Consider the following 12,419-nt stretch of genomic DNA (forward strand, 5'->3'; position numbering starts at 1 on the left):
TTTCACAGGCTTATTACCACGGTAATTGGTAAATTAGGGACGCTAAATTTCCGACTCACATTTCTAGTTACGAGTGAAAACATCCTGGTTTTTACGATTATGATCTGTGAGTGTGTATGTTTATGTGTGGTTGTTGAATAGGCGATAAGATCTTATTTAGCTAGGTGTTGTAAGGACTTAATGTACTCCAACCGTTGGCAATATCGAATTAGTACGAAAATATGAATGGTGTACAGACTGTTAAGATAGTCTGCGCGCGTTGTCGCACATGTTTTACGATATGTGGAACACTATGCAAGCTAGCGCCCTGAAATTAAGTGTGTAATATTAGTTTTGCGTTTTATACATTCAAAATTATACTGGAAACCGGAAGTGTAACATCTTCCATAATTTTACGTTTTCGGGGATCTTAAATGTGATTTTCGGATTCCTTGGGGTCGATTCATATTTGAAAAGTATTCACTAAATCTAATTCGGATGAGTAGGTAATCAACCTTTTTTTTTCAAAATATTGCTACTTTGATTTAAATGGAGAAAATCAATGGTCGAGTATCAAATCTTTGTTGACATAAAGGGTTGTCCAGACTTAATCATTTTGCGCCTGTGTATCCTCGCTTTGCTTGTTTTTAAGATGGTGTTACCGTCCACATTGGGTTTTTCCAACCTTGCGTCCTCACCTCGCTAACATACAAATTTCTTACGTGTAGGCCAAGAATTTCGTACTTTCGCTAGATGACAAACTAAGAATATTGTTTTGGTGAAACGAGAGGATAGTGTTTACACGCCAACCCAGCTGTAAGTCTAGGTTTGAACAGAGAGTGTAGACAATTGAGCCTTTACCAATTCACATGGGAATATCTTGCCAAAATTTATCCTCTTACTTCCTGTTCTAACCATTGGATGAGTGCCTTGGCAACAAGACATGCCTTAATTGGACGAAAATTTCTTCTGCTTAACTGTAAATTCTTTGTTTTGAATAGTTCACTAGTTTTAACTTCTGCAATTATTTATTACTAAAGAGCTATAATTTCAAATCTACATAAAGAAGTTTGTAGGTGGTCCTCATCTTGACTAGGAGAGGTATAATTTTGGTCTACCCCACTTGTTTAGTCTAATATTTTTCGATTAAATTAGAAAAAATATATATAATTTTTAGTTGAAAACTTTTGAAATGACTCGAAATTTTTAAAAACTTAACCTTTGAACGTTGAAAACTTTTAAGTGACTACCAAACGATACCGCAAAATCGAATTAGGTGCTTGCCGGTTCGGTGGTCTATGGCAAGGTCGATTCAATGTCTGATGTAGAAAATAGTACTAGGTCCTTTGCCGATTGGTCTAGCATAAAAAAGGTTTTCTAAGGTTAGAGGCTTATGATTGGTTAACCGCTTTTTCGTTCATCTGCTTAGTTTAAACTGCGGGATAGTCATAAAATTTATGGTCAAAGCTATGGAAACGTTAGACACATATTTATGAGTGAAGGCTTATAGGCTTTTGCAATTTTTGTGACCGGCGATGACGATTCAATTTTTTTTCGAAAGATCCCTTTTTTGGCACACATGAAATTAAAGTTTTACCCCTTCTAAAGTCAAGAGTTGATCATATTAGAGAAAGGGAATATTTTTTCAAAAGGTATCTATCACGCTCAACGATGTCGGATAAAATTTTGATTTAAAAAACATTTTCTAGCATATTCCTATATCTATTTTTTTTTTAAAAATTGCGATTTTTCCAACCTCCTGAACTCCTTTCTCATACAAATATGTGAGGCCCCAGTTAGTTTGTAAATCGTTTTAATCACATCATGTTTAAAATATAACATTTACATAAAGCTGACACATTCCATCTAGAATAACCAAAAATATACAATATGTCATATAAAAGGTCCCGGAGATATAAACCAGTACTGCGAGATATTTATAAGAAGGACGTGAAAATGTCATCCCCTTCGCTTAGATAAAACGCACTGCGCTATGCCCGCCGTTTTCAGAGCCTATTCACTTACATATACCATGCCGGAAATCCACATGTGTAGAAAGCTCTACGAGGATATCCTATTGAATAGGAGTAAAAATACTTTCCATACGCCTGAGTGTGATCCGCTATTGCACAACAAATAGGGTAAAACGTTTATCCTTAGGAGCTGAAAGCACGTGGTCGGTTCTGAACTTTTGACAGTCTGTCAGGTTTGACTTTAGGTGTAAGGTTAGGATTTAATTGTGCGACCTAAACATACAATCTATTTTCTGTTTCCTGCCTTGTAACAGGTTTCCTTTCCATTCATTTTAAAGTGGTTTGTTTAAAATAGAAATAGTATTGGATAGATTTGGTATACTCCTATAGGATAGAATCCCAATGGACCGAATTCAGATTTCTACAATTGTAGCCAAACTTAAAACAATTTATAGCCCAAGGAGTGATTTTCTGCTGAATGGGAATATTTATATGGAAGAGCTTTCGACTGAATGGGATGGGTTTACACATATAAAATCATAGCGTTTTCCTTGAGTTGCCGAGCTCCAGTAGCGCAATGGATTAAGTGATTTGGATGATCGAAGAAGTTAAGCAGCATCGAGCGCCGTCAGTACTTGGGAGGGAGATCTCTTACGTTAGGTAAGGTTAGGGTTAGAGAATTTCAAAAATTAAACTTATTTACTGAAATTTATTGAAGAGTGTTATTGGTGAACATACATATTATTTGCTGCAATATCAAGAAATTTAATAAGAATATCAATTTTATTGTCCGGTCTGGTCTGGTTAGGTTAGGTTAGGTTAAGTTAGGTTTGGTTTGGTTAGGTTAGGCTAGGCTAGGTTAGGCTAGGCTAGGTTAGGTTAGGCTAGGTTAGTTTAGGTTAGGCTAGGTTAGGTTTGGTTTGGTTAGACATTTTCCAAAAATTCAAAAATAATTATTTCATTTTATTGAAAAATGTTATTGGTGAACATAAATATTATTTGCTGCAATATCAAGAAGTTTAATTAGAAAATCAATTGAAAAATAGGAATGAAAGGTAAATTCATGATTGGAAAACCGCCCAAATTGCGGTATTCCGTCTAATGGGATTCGGTCGAACAAGACAGTCGATCCAAAGGGATTCGACCCAATGGTAGACAATCGATAGATTTTGGAAAATCCATTTATGTATATCAACGGTTGCAACGAGGCTTAGTTTAAAATCATCATGCCAATTAAGCTTACTGTGTAAATTTAGCGAAAAGGAGGACGTGACATGAATATTACTTACCTTTCAAATATGTCTTCAAATAGTACGATATTTTAATTAAAAAACTATAACAAAGTCATTGTGACCTAGCTGTAGCTGGAAAGAATAAAACATCCTGAGCTAGGAAGTTCTGAAAAGTACTTTCCATATTTTTTTCAAGGAGTTTTAATTGACTGAATCATGGGGCACTCGTTATTGAATTCCAGCATGGTGAATTGTTTGCTCGAGAACTATCATCAAATGCTTCAGACCAACACCTTTCTTTTTGGATATCCCTCAATACTGCCAACGGTTGACGTCACTTCATCAAATTATAGACCTCTAATGTACAAAAGTAATTTTGGGGAATCTGCTGAATGCAACAAAACGTTTCAAGCTTAGTCCTACGATAAGCCATAGAACTTAGGCCTCAAATTGGAGCCTCAGTTTGGTAAAAACCTCATCGTAAATGTTCGATGTGTCTACCATCGTAGTGGAGGCACTCTTCAAGACGCCCGTCTACGTATTGCAATGCATTTGCAAGCACTAAACTCATGACGTTCTCGTCGAAGAAGGGTCCAATAATTCGATGTTAAAAGAATGCCCATCCAAACATTTAACTTCCCTAGCAATTGATGGTAATGAGTGGGAATTTTTTTCGGTTCAGTAATGTACGTTATGCAGGTTCACCGTATCATCTCTGTTTAATGTAGCGTCGTCAGAAAACAGTACCGATCGAAAATATAATGGATAGTATTCAATAAGTTCTCTCATGGTAAAATAAAGGTCTTGTCGTCTTGGGTAATTGTCGTAATAATCATGTTAAATTTTTCCTTCTTGGAATAGGGTGACATTTTGCTAAGACACGAGATTAACTAAAGTAATTTTATCTTAGCTGCTACGTTACGACGAGCATTTTTGATTAAGCAACACCATTTCCTCTAGGTGCCACAGACAGTTTGGACCTTCTGCTCCAAAGATATTTCTAAAGCAACTTTTATGAATTGCTTTTTTAGTCCAAAGTACGAGGTTACAGCCTGGTGTTTTAATATTGGCCAACCTTTAGTACTATGGTTTTCACAGTATTATTGCCTTTCAAACAGCCGTTTTAATAGAAATGTATCAGTAATGGCCGGCAATACCGCAACATTGAGCCGAAAAACCACGATGGTAAATGTTTGGACCTATCGGATAACGGAATTGGAGGTCCAAACATTCAGCGGTGTCACGTGTTAATTTGAACTTCTCCTCAATAACCATCATGATCTGCTCAAAACGGCAATCTTTGTACACTCAACAGTATGGTTTTAAGTTCCCTTTACAGGGTCTGTAGTGTAGCAGCTAAGTTCGAATTACAGTAGTTTGTCTCGTGTCGTATCAAAATTCTAGCCTCCTCCAACCAGGACAAATTGGACAAGACGTATATTTTGGGTGAATGTCACGGTAACGTTCCTCAAGCGACCGTGCTTCATGCCAAACAATCAAACATTTACCACAATTCCGACATTGGCAACAACCATAGTGATTTCAGTTGTTTCGTCTTGCATGATCGTGAACGTAGAAGATACTGTAGTTTGTAATGAGAAAAGGACGTCCTAGCACGTTTTGAAACCAATCCCTATGCGGGTGAGAGAAGAAGTTGCACTAAGCCTTTCACTTACCATGAGTGGACTAATTGAAGCCGATCCATTCATTTTGAGAAAAGTACTTATTTCTGACGAGACTGCTTCACAGCATATTTCCCAATAATGGACCCAACAAAAGCTTCACTGGTTACGAAACCATTACCATCAAATGCGATGGAGGGTTAATAATGCTAGGGAGTTGGGAGCACAAATATCCGTATCTTAATGCTGTAGACCCCCATGTTTTTCAACACTTTCAACTCAGTTTGACGAAAAACATACACCATTCAGTGACACATAAAAATTACATTTTTGAAAGAAGTAAATCAGATTGAAGTTTATATTGTTACTTTACTATAATTAATTCCATTTGAAGTCAAATTTACTAGTGTCGAAGTATATAAATTTAAAGGAAAAATGTTTAAATTTAAATAATTGTTCAATAACTATACTTAAATGACGAAATGTTGCCTTAATTATGAGCTTAATTTCTCATTACCTACAATGATCTTACCTAATAGACTTTGACATTATGGTTTAGGTGTGGACCATATTCGCCATTTTGTTCGTGTTCTTCGTATTAGTGTACACTTATCTCACCCGTTACTTGGAGGAAAACAATGGGGAAAGTATACTGGATACATTATTAAACAAGCTTTTTCAGACAATAACTCTGCTTTTCGGTCAAGGTAAATAATTCTTAGTTTATAGAAGATAATTCCTAAATTTTTAGCAAGAGTCACTCTGTACTTTATCTTCCTTTCGGAACTTAATACTGAACAATAAAAAAAGAAAACCAAACACCTTAGAACTAGGAAATACATAATTTTCATGAAAGTAGGAGACCGCCTTTTACCCTTGAATTCATTCCCCGGTGTATCCACGGTGCTGGACTGTATGAGTTTTTGTGAGTCAAAGCTAGCAGACGATTTTTCAGTATACTGTTGATTCTTCCTATGTTAATGACTGAATTTTAGTTTAAAAATGAGTTCAAAAGTGCCAAAACTATTTTTAAAAAGGCTATTTCGATTCGCTTCTTCATGAACCGAAAATAATTTATAAAAAAAGTTATCAGAAGGGTTGAGCTCCCAAATATTTCTATGTATCATTTACACGATAAACTCCATGACATTAGATGAGGTAAAAGTCACAAAATAATAGGATCCCATACTTTAATAACAAGTGGCAATATAAATACAATTCTAGTTAAAAAAAAATAATTGTAACAGGAAAGGTAAGTGTGAAATGCTAAAATGAGGTCCTCGTTAAATAAAGAGGTGATTTTAGTTGGTAACTTTTACGTGAAACTAGAATTTATTTTGATTACTTTGAAGGTAAAGCTTTCTCAAAAAGAGAATGAAGATTATTTGTGTAATTGGATGATTGCAAAATAAATATTTACAGTCAACTGTTCTTGTATGGCCGGGCTGGGAGAATCATATTCTCATGTGGATGCAATATTATTTTTAATTGATTTAGGTGTCTCAATTTTGGAAAATCAGTTTTTGACTGAAAAATTAATTAAATGGCTTGTGCCTCATTTAAAATAAGTGTCATCTAAGCGTGCGCGGTATATTAACGTTTCATCAGCCAAGCATCGTAAAAAAGTTGGGAGCGATTAGTTATTGACGATATGGTACCAACCAGGCAGCAATATAAGCAAATATTGGTTAATCGAGTTAAGGATGATGAATTAAAGGAATATTCTGAAGTACAAGTGCTTTCTATATGTCCTAAGAGGAGTTAGGGTGGGTTTCTTCTTCCCAAGTTGAAGGTTTCCCTGCTATGTTATGATATTAAATTAGCCAAAGCCTAGGCCATTTACGTCGTTGCAGTGTTAATTTAAGCCCCGCACTTTTGTACCAGAAAATCTTAACTAAAAAAATATTCTCGATGAAGGGCCTTAACCTGCTGTCTCCTTTTTGAAAGCCCTTAAATTTTAGCGCCATAGTGGTTACGATACAGTATTGGTCCATTTGAGCGCCGCAGAGTTTATTTATTTAATTAATCCTGGGCCGTTCGGAACGGTGGTCCGCTGGCCCGTCATGCAAGGGAAGATACAACAAGTTGGGAAAACCAAAATATTACCTCTCCGTGTCAAGAAGATTATATAAACTTAAGTATCCAATAAAAACGTTATTATGTTTCTGAGTTGGGGTTTCCCATTTTTGTTGTTGTTTTGAAAAATATATCGCAATGCACGGGCCTTGATAGATATAGGAGGCAATGAATGAAATATATCACAATGCACGGGCCTTGATAGATATAGGAGGCAATGAAGGAAATATATTGCATGCACGGGCCTTGGTAGATATAGGAGGCAATGATAATCTCACTCTTTGCACGAGAGGTTTATCTTTAATATTTAAATAAATATAATTATTTTTAATTATTTTAATCTTCAATAATTAACATTAATAATAGTTAAATCGTTTAAAATAAAGTTATACCTATTATCTTCTCAAACTTTGCTAATATTGACGTTTAAAGTGAAGGGTACCCCTCTTGCCCGCTTTTTTCAAATTTGGGGTATATATACGATTCGTTTCCATTATAATAGTAAGGAAAAAGCGCAATTGCGAAAACCTTTGGTGGCGATCCCACCTTAGGGAGGCTAGACGTTTCTCGTAACCCTAGCTGATCGCCGCGTATATCCTAAAACCAAACGATGATAATAGAGTAGAAGCCAATGATACAGATTGGTGTCTATGTGGAATAGACGGAAGACCAGTGGATGGTGGTGTTAGAAGCCAGTGTAAGTGCAGACTGGTGTCAATGTTGGGACTGACAAAGAACAGAAGATGGTGGTGATTAGAAGCCAGTATGTACAGACTGGTGTCCGTGTGGGATGGACAAAGACCAGAAGATGGTGGTGATTAGAAGCCAGTATGTACAGACTGGTGTCCGTGTGGGATGGACAAAGACCAGAAGATGGTGGTGTGAGAACTCAAGTAGAGGAGCCATTTCCGTGACTGTGAAAGCAGTTCGGAAATGGCGAACACGTTTGCTCCGATACGCAAACTGCGAACGCGGTCACGTGGGTGTAACAACAGACAGACAGACACACAGACACACACACAGACACACAGACAGACACACACACAGACACGGCCGTTACAGAACCTCTCCTGGACTACGTCACACGGAGAGGTAAAAATAGGGGAGATAGAGATCCATTTCAAAGAGTGTATTTACAGCATGTAGAATGTACAACTTTTTTTATTTTTTACTACTTGACCCTTGGAATGCGGTAGTCCGTTGGGGTTACGGAAAATGCAACAGAAACTCGTGCCGTAGTTTGGTCACTGGAGTCCAGTGGACCCGAACCCTTGCGCCGCGCGATCAGTACTGGAGAGTGCGGTAGCCTCCTCCACCACTCGGGAGTAGGTGGGGGCTAGAAGAAGTCTGGCGATTGGCATTCCTGGGGTGACGTGGTAATGTTTGTCCGTGAGATTGAAGAAGATGACCTTGACTGGACCTCGGTAGTCCGGATCAATGATGCCGCCCCCGATGTGGAGGTCTTGTTCGAGTAGTTCTTGTAGGCCCGTGACAATGCCCACGTAAGAGTCCGGTATGGCGAAAGCTATTTCAGTGGTAATGGCATGTCTTTCCATCGGAGCTATTGAAACCGTTTCTGAACTATAAAGCGAGATTAATCCATTGGGGTTGCTTTCCGTGGTGGGGGGAACCGCACGTCCCGACAAGCGTTGGAATTTGGGGGTTGGTAGCGCCGCAGAGTTCTCATTAATCTTGTGGCGTTTTACGCGGGAATAATATCACGTGATCAGCCGCCAAATATGGAGAGAGGGTTTTTTTAGCATGGCTAACTTAATCACGTCCTTGAACGGCTGGGCCGTGGTTCTGTAACTGATTGTCGTCTGCTTCAAAATTGAGAGAACTTGATGGCACAATTATAAAATGGCAGCGTCTATCTTTAGAATTTTACTATACTTTCTTCAATAGAAATTGAGGCTTCCAATTTGATTAAATAGTACTGAAATTAAGCCAATTAAAGTTTCTATAAACGAAAATTAATCTTTTCGTATATTCAGTGTCTGAAAACAGAATGAATAGCAGCCAACGACAATCAGTCCGAAAAGTAATAGGGATACGTTTCTGGCAGCATTGCACCTTTGAAAATGGCGCTAGCTTTCGCCTCGGAGAATGAGCGACCGCCGTAGCAGCGGTGTTATTTCAATATGGACCAGGGCTATTTGGTAATCCAAAAAATGATATTGACAAACTCTTATCTGACCGATTTTTGAAATTACAGTGAGAAGTAAGCAATCGACCATAAATAACAATTTGAATCCTCAAACCCTAATATTATCCCAAGTTCTATGGGAAAATCAACGTTATACTGAAAATTCGTTTGCTAGCGTTGGCTCGCAGAATATTTTTCAGCCCGACACGGGGGAGAGAAGGGGGAATAAATTTAGGGGTAAAAGGCTCTCTCTCTCTCTTATATGAAAACTATGTATAAAGTGACTTGACTTTTAGAGCCCAAGACATTCTGATTCAAAATTTTAAACGGATTTTAATTTGGTTTCAAGTAATTTTATTTGGCACGGAATTGGAATTTTTCTGATTTTCCAGCTTTAAAATTTCCCTTATTTGTTTGTTGTGAAGTTAAAAATCGACATCTTTGACCTTGGATATAAAGGATGTGACCCTTGATTTGAAATTTTTCTTTCATGTAATTTAAATACGAATTGCAATGTGAAATATGCATATCTAGGCGAAATAATTTATGAACGCCATATTTATAATTTAATTTTCCTTTCGTTCAGATTCGGTGTCATTCAATAAAATTAAGTTTGGATTCGGAATATTGCTTTTCAGTTGGATCCTCGGAATGTTCTTGATGTTAACATTTTTTGAAAATCTTCTTTTATCCAAAGTGACCATTCCGCCGGATATTAAAAGAATCGAAACTTTAGAAGACGTCTACTTTAGTAAACAATTACACTTAGTGTCACTAGATATGGGAAAGGTTCGCTACAATTTCGAGGTAGGTGTATAGGCCTCATATATTAGTTTTGTTTATATATATATGATAATGTTCTTGACTTGAAAAGAGAACAGATGACCACATGATGAGGGAAATATACAAAAGAATTACCTTTATGAAATCATTGGATTTAATATATGAACACGAACAAGTTTTAGAAGAATGTCACCAAGGACGTTCAGCTCTTCTAACACCCGATATCATGACGAAAGAGCAAATTCCGATATTTATTGAAGAGCTACAGTTTTCCTTTTACGCCTCTGAAAATCCATTTCTTTCCTTCTTCAGGGCGGTTCCATACAGAAAAGGGTGTGATAAACGATTGTCCGATTTAATCATAACTTTGTAAGAAACCTTTTAGACAATTCAAATGTCAAACATAATTTTTTTAATCTTGCAATGAGGGGTTCGTTTCCATTCTAAAAATTTAATCAAATGTGAATATTCGGCTAACCAATTTTATTGAACAGACAAGCACGCCAACTATAATATTCGCGTGAGCGACCTGATAACAATTAACTACGGTTTCACATAAATGAGCTCTCTGTAAAGCATGGGAGCGTGGTCGAGCTCGCAGATCCCTGTGAAATACACAGAGGTATACCCTTAAGGGTTGTTAGACCCTTTTTGGTAAGATTTGACACCCGCCCGTATGGTTAAAAAAAAACAAAATCACAGTTTTTCGCCAGATTTCCCCTAGAAAAAGCGTTGGGTTTTTGTGGTCCACTCCATCCAATAACTACAGCGAAGTTTAGGAATACTTGTAAATTAACAATATGTATGAAGGTTAAACTTCTGAAGTTTCATTAAGAACAATTTTAGTCTGAGTATTTTGATTAACTTTCAAAATATGGCAAAAACATTGATGCTCTACCAAGTTAGCACATTAAGAGATATTTTGACCAATTTTCGTTCAGGTTGAAAAACAAGGTGCCTAGCCTCGTGCTTGCTAAACAAGGTAACTTCGTTAATAAAGTTTTAAAAAATCCTAAGCCTTTTTTAGAAATTTCCCTTACAGTGGGATCGGTATCTCTGATTTTTGTTGTTTTCAAAACTGTAACTTTAACACTTTACCGTAACAGATCATTGAACAAAATATAGTCGCTGAAGTAACAGATATTAACATTATTAGTTTTATCAAGAAGGAATTTACTATATCATGAGTGAATAATATGTTAGCTCCCTATAAGTTACTCAGGCTCCATAGGCGTAATATATCCAGCGATTTCTTCTCATTTCGCCCGCGCGGGAAAAAAATCCGAATGTTGCGCTCTCTCTTGTCGAAAAAAAAGTCCCGCTCGTACGGGTCCTCGACCTCGAGTCGTCGGCTGCTTTTTCACCAAGGGAGTGTTTTAGTCGTGAATGTTTATGTTTTAACAATTTAACATTAAATCATGGCGTTTGTGTCAGTACTGAGACAAAAAAAATGCAGGAACTCAATGCAATTTACCGATATTGATCAAGAATGCTAAAGATAAGAGTTGTTATTGTGACTGGAAACCAGAAAATTATACAACTGAGCTAAATCCAATCCACTGATTTCTTAACTGTTTTCTTAACCGAGGCTACTGAGCGAAATATTCGGCTGCTTAAATAGCTCCGATATCATTGGCTAGCTTCCACTACACGCGCTTCCGGGGAAAAACCGGAATGAAGAGTAAATAAGATTTTCGTTCACATGGCAGCCGCAGAGCGTCGCATATAATTGGGAAGCCGGCGGCGCGGGAGAAAACGCTGGAGTATAAAAATGAATTGCCTGAGTAACTTATAGGGAGCTAACATGTTATTAACTCATGACTATATTAAGTTCCTTCTTAGTTTTATAGACCTTAATTTAAATTATCAGTTATTTCAAAAAGACTTATCTTGTGTTTTTTCAATTTACAAACATTATTTGCACTGTACCTTTGCTCTCCGTTTCAGTTCTAGAAAGAAATTGTGTTCCTCATGGATCTTTAAAGGAATAGTAATTTCGATTTATATATAAAGCTCCTACCTAAGAACTTTTGCCAATATTACTTTTCAATAGTTGTTAATACTTGGTATTCTAAAAAAAATAATAAGTTTATTTTCATATTCAAGTAGATATATACACATCACTGTTAATTGAAATAAGGGATTATAAAACTTACAATTCAATAATCCACGGATTTTATGAAATATAATTTCAGAAATTGGTATTTTGGTTAAGAAACGAAAGTAAGAATTTCTTTCATATAACTTAAGTTTTATAATCATATCTTTAATTCTGAAAAATCGAATGTCTGTTACATCAGAGAATCAATTTTGTCCATTTAACTTTTACATATTCCTAGCTTTGCTAACAAAGGAATTTATTAATAATTTTTCAAGCCACCATGAACGAAAATATACTGTAAAATAGCTCTTACATACATATAAAACACAGCTTCGTCAACGATGTTTCTTCAATAAAGGAATAGGGAGACCTTAACTCTATTGCAATATTCACTATTAAAAAACCTAGTAAATAAACTATGAGGAATAGGAGTGGAACTATATAACGGAATCCTACCCGTACAAAAATTTTAAGCTGTAATTCATCTGCATACGCGCTTTTTTATCG

General features: G+C 36.6%; 1 pseudogene; it reads right to left on the bottom strand.

The window, feature by feature from the left end:
• Window positions 1-8,126: 8,126 nt before the first annotated feature.
• On the bottom strand, window positions 8,127-8,438 carry LOC149596270 (uncharacterized; annotated as a pseudogene).
• Window positions 8,439-12,419: the final 3,981 nt, after the last annotated feature.

Source organism: Phalangium opilio, unplaced genomic scaffold (genome assembly GCF_054372755.1).
Source record: "Phalangium opilio isolate 3A_F unplaced genomic scaffold, DU_Popi_V2 ptg000390l_1, whole genome shotgun sequence".
Lineage (NCBI taxonomy): Eukaryota > Metazoa > Arthropoda > Arachnida > Opiliones > Phalangiidae > Phalangium > Phalangium opilio.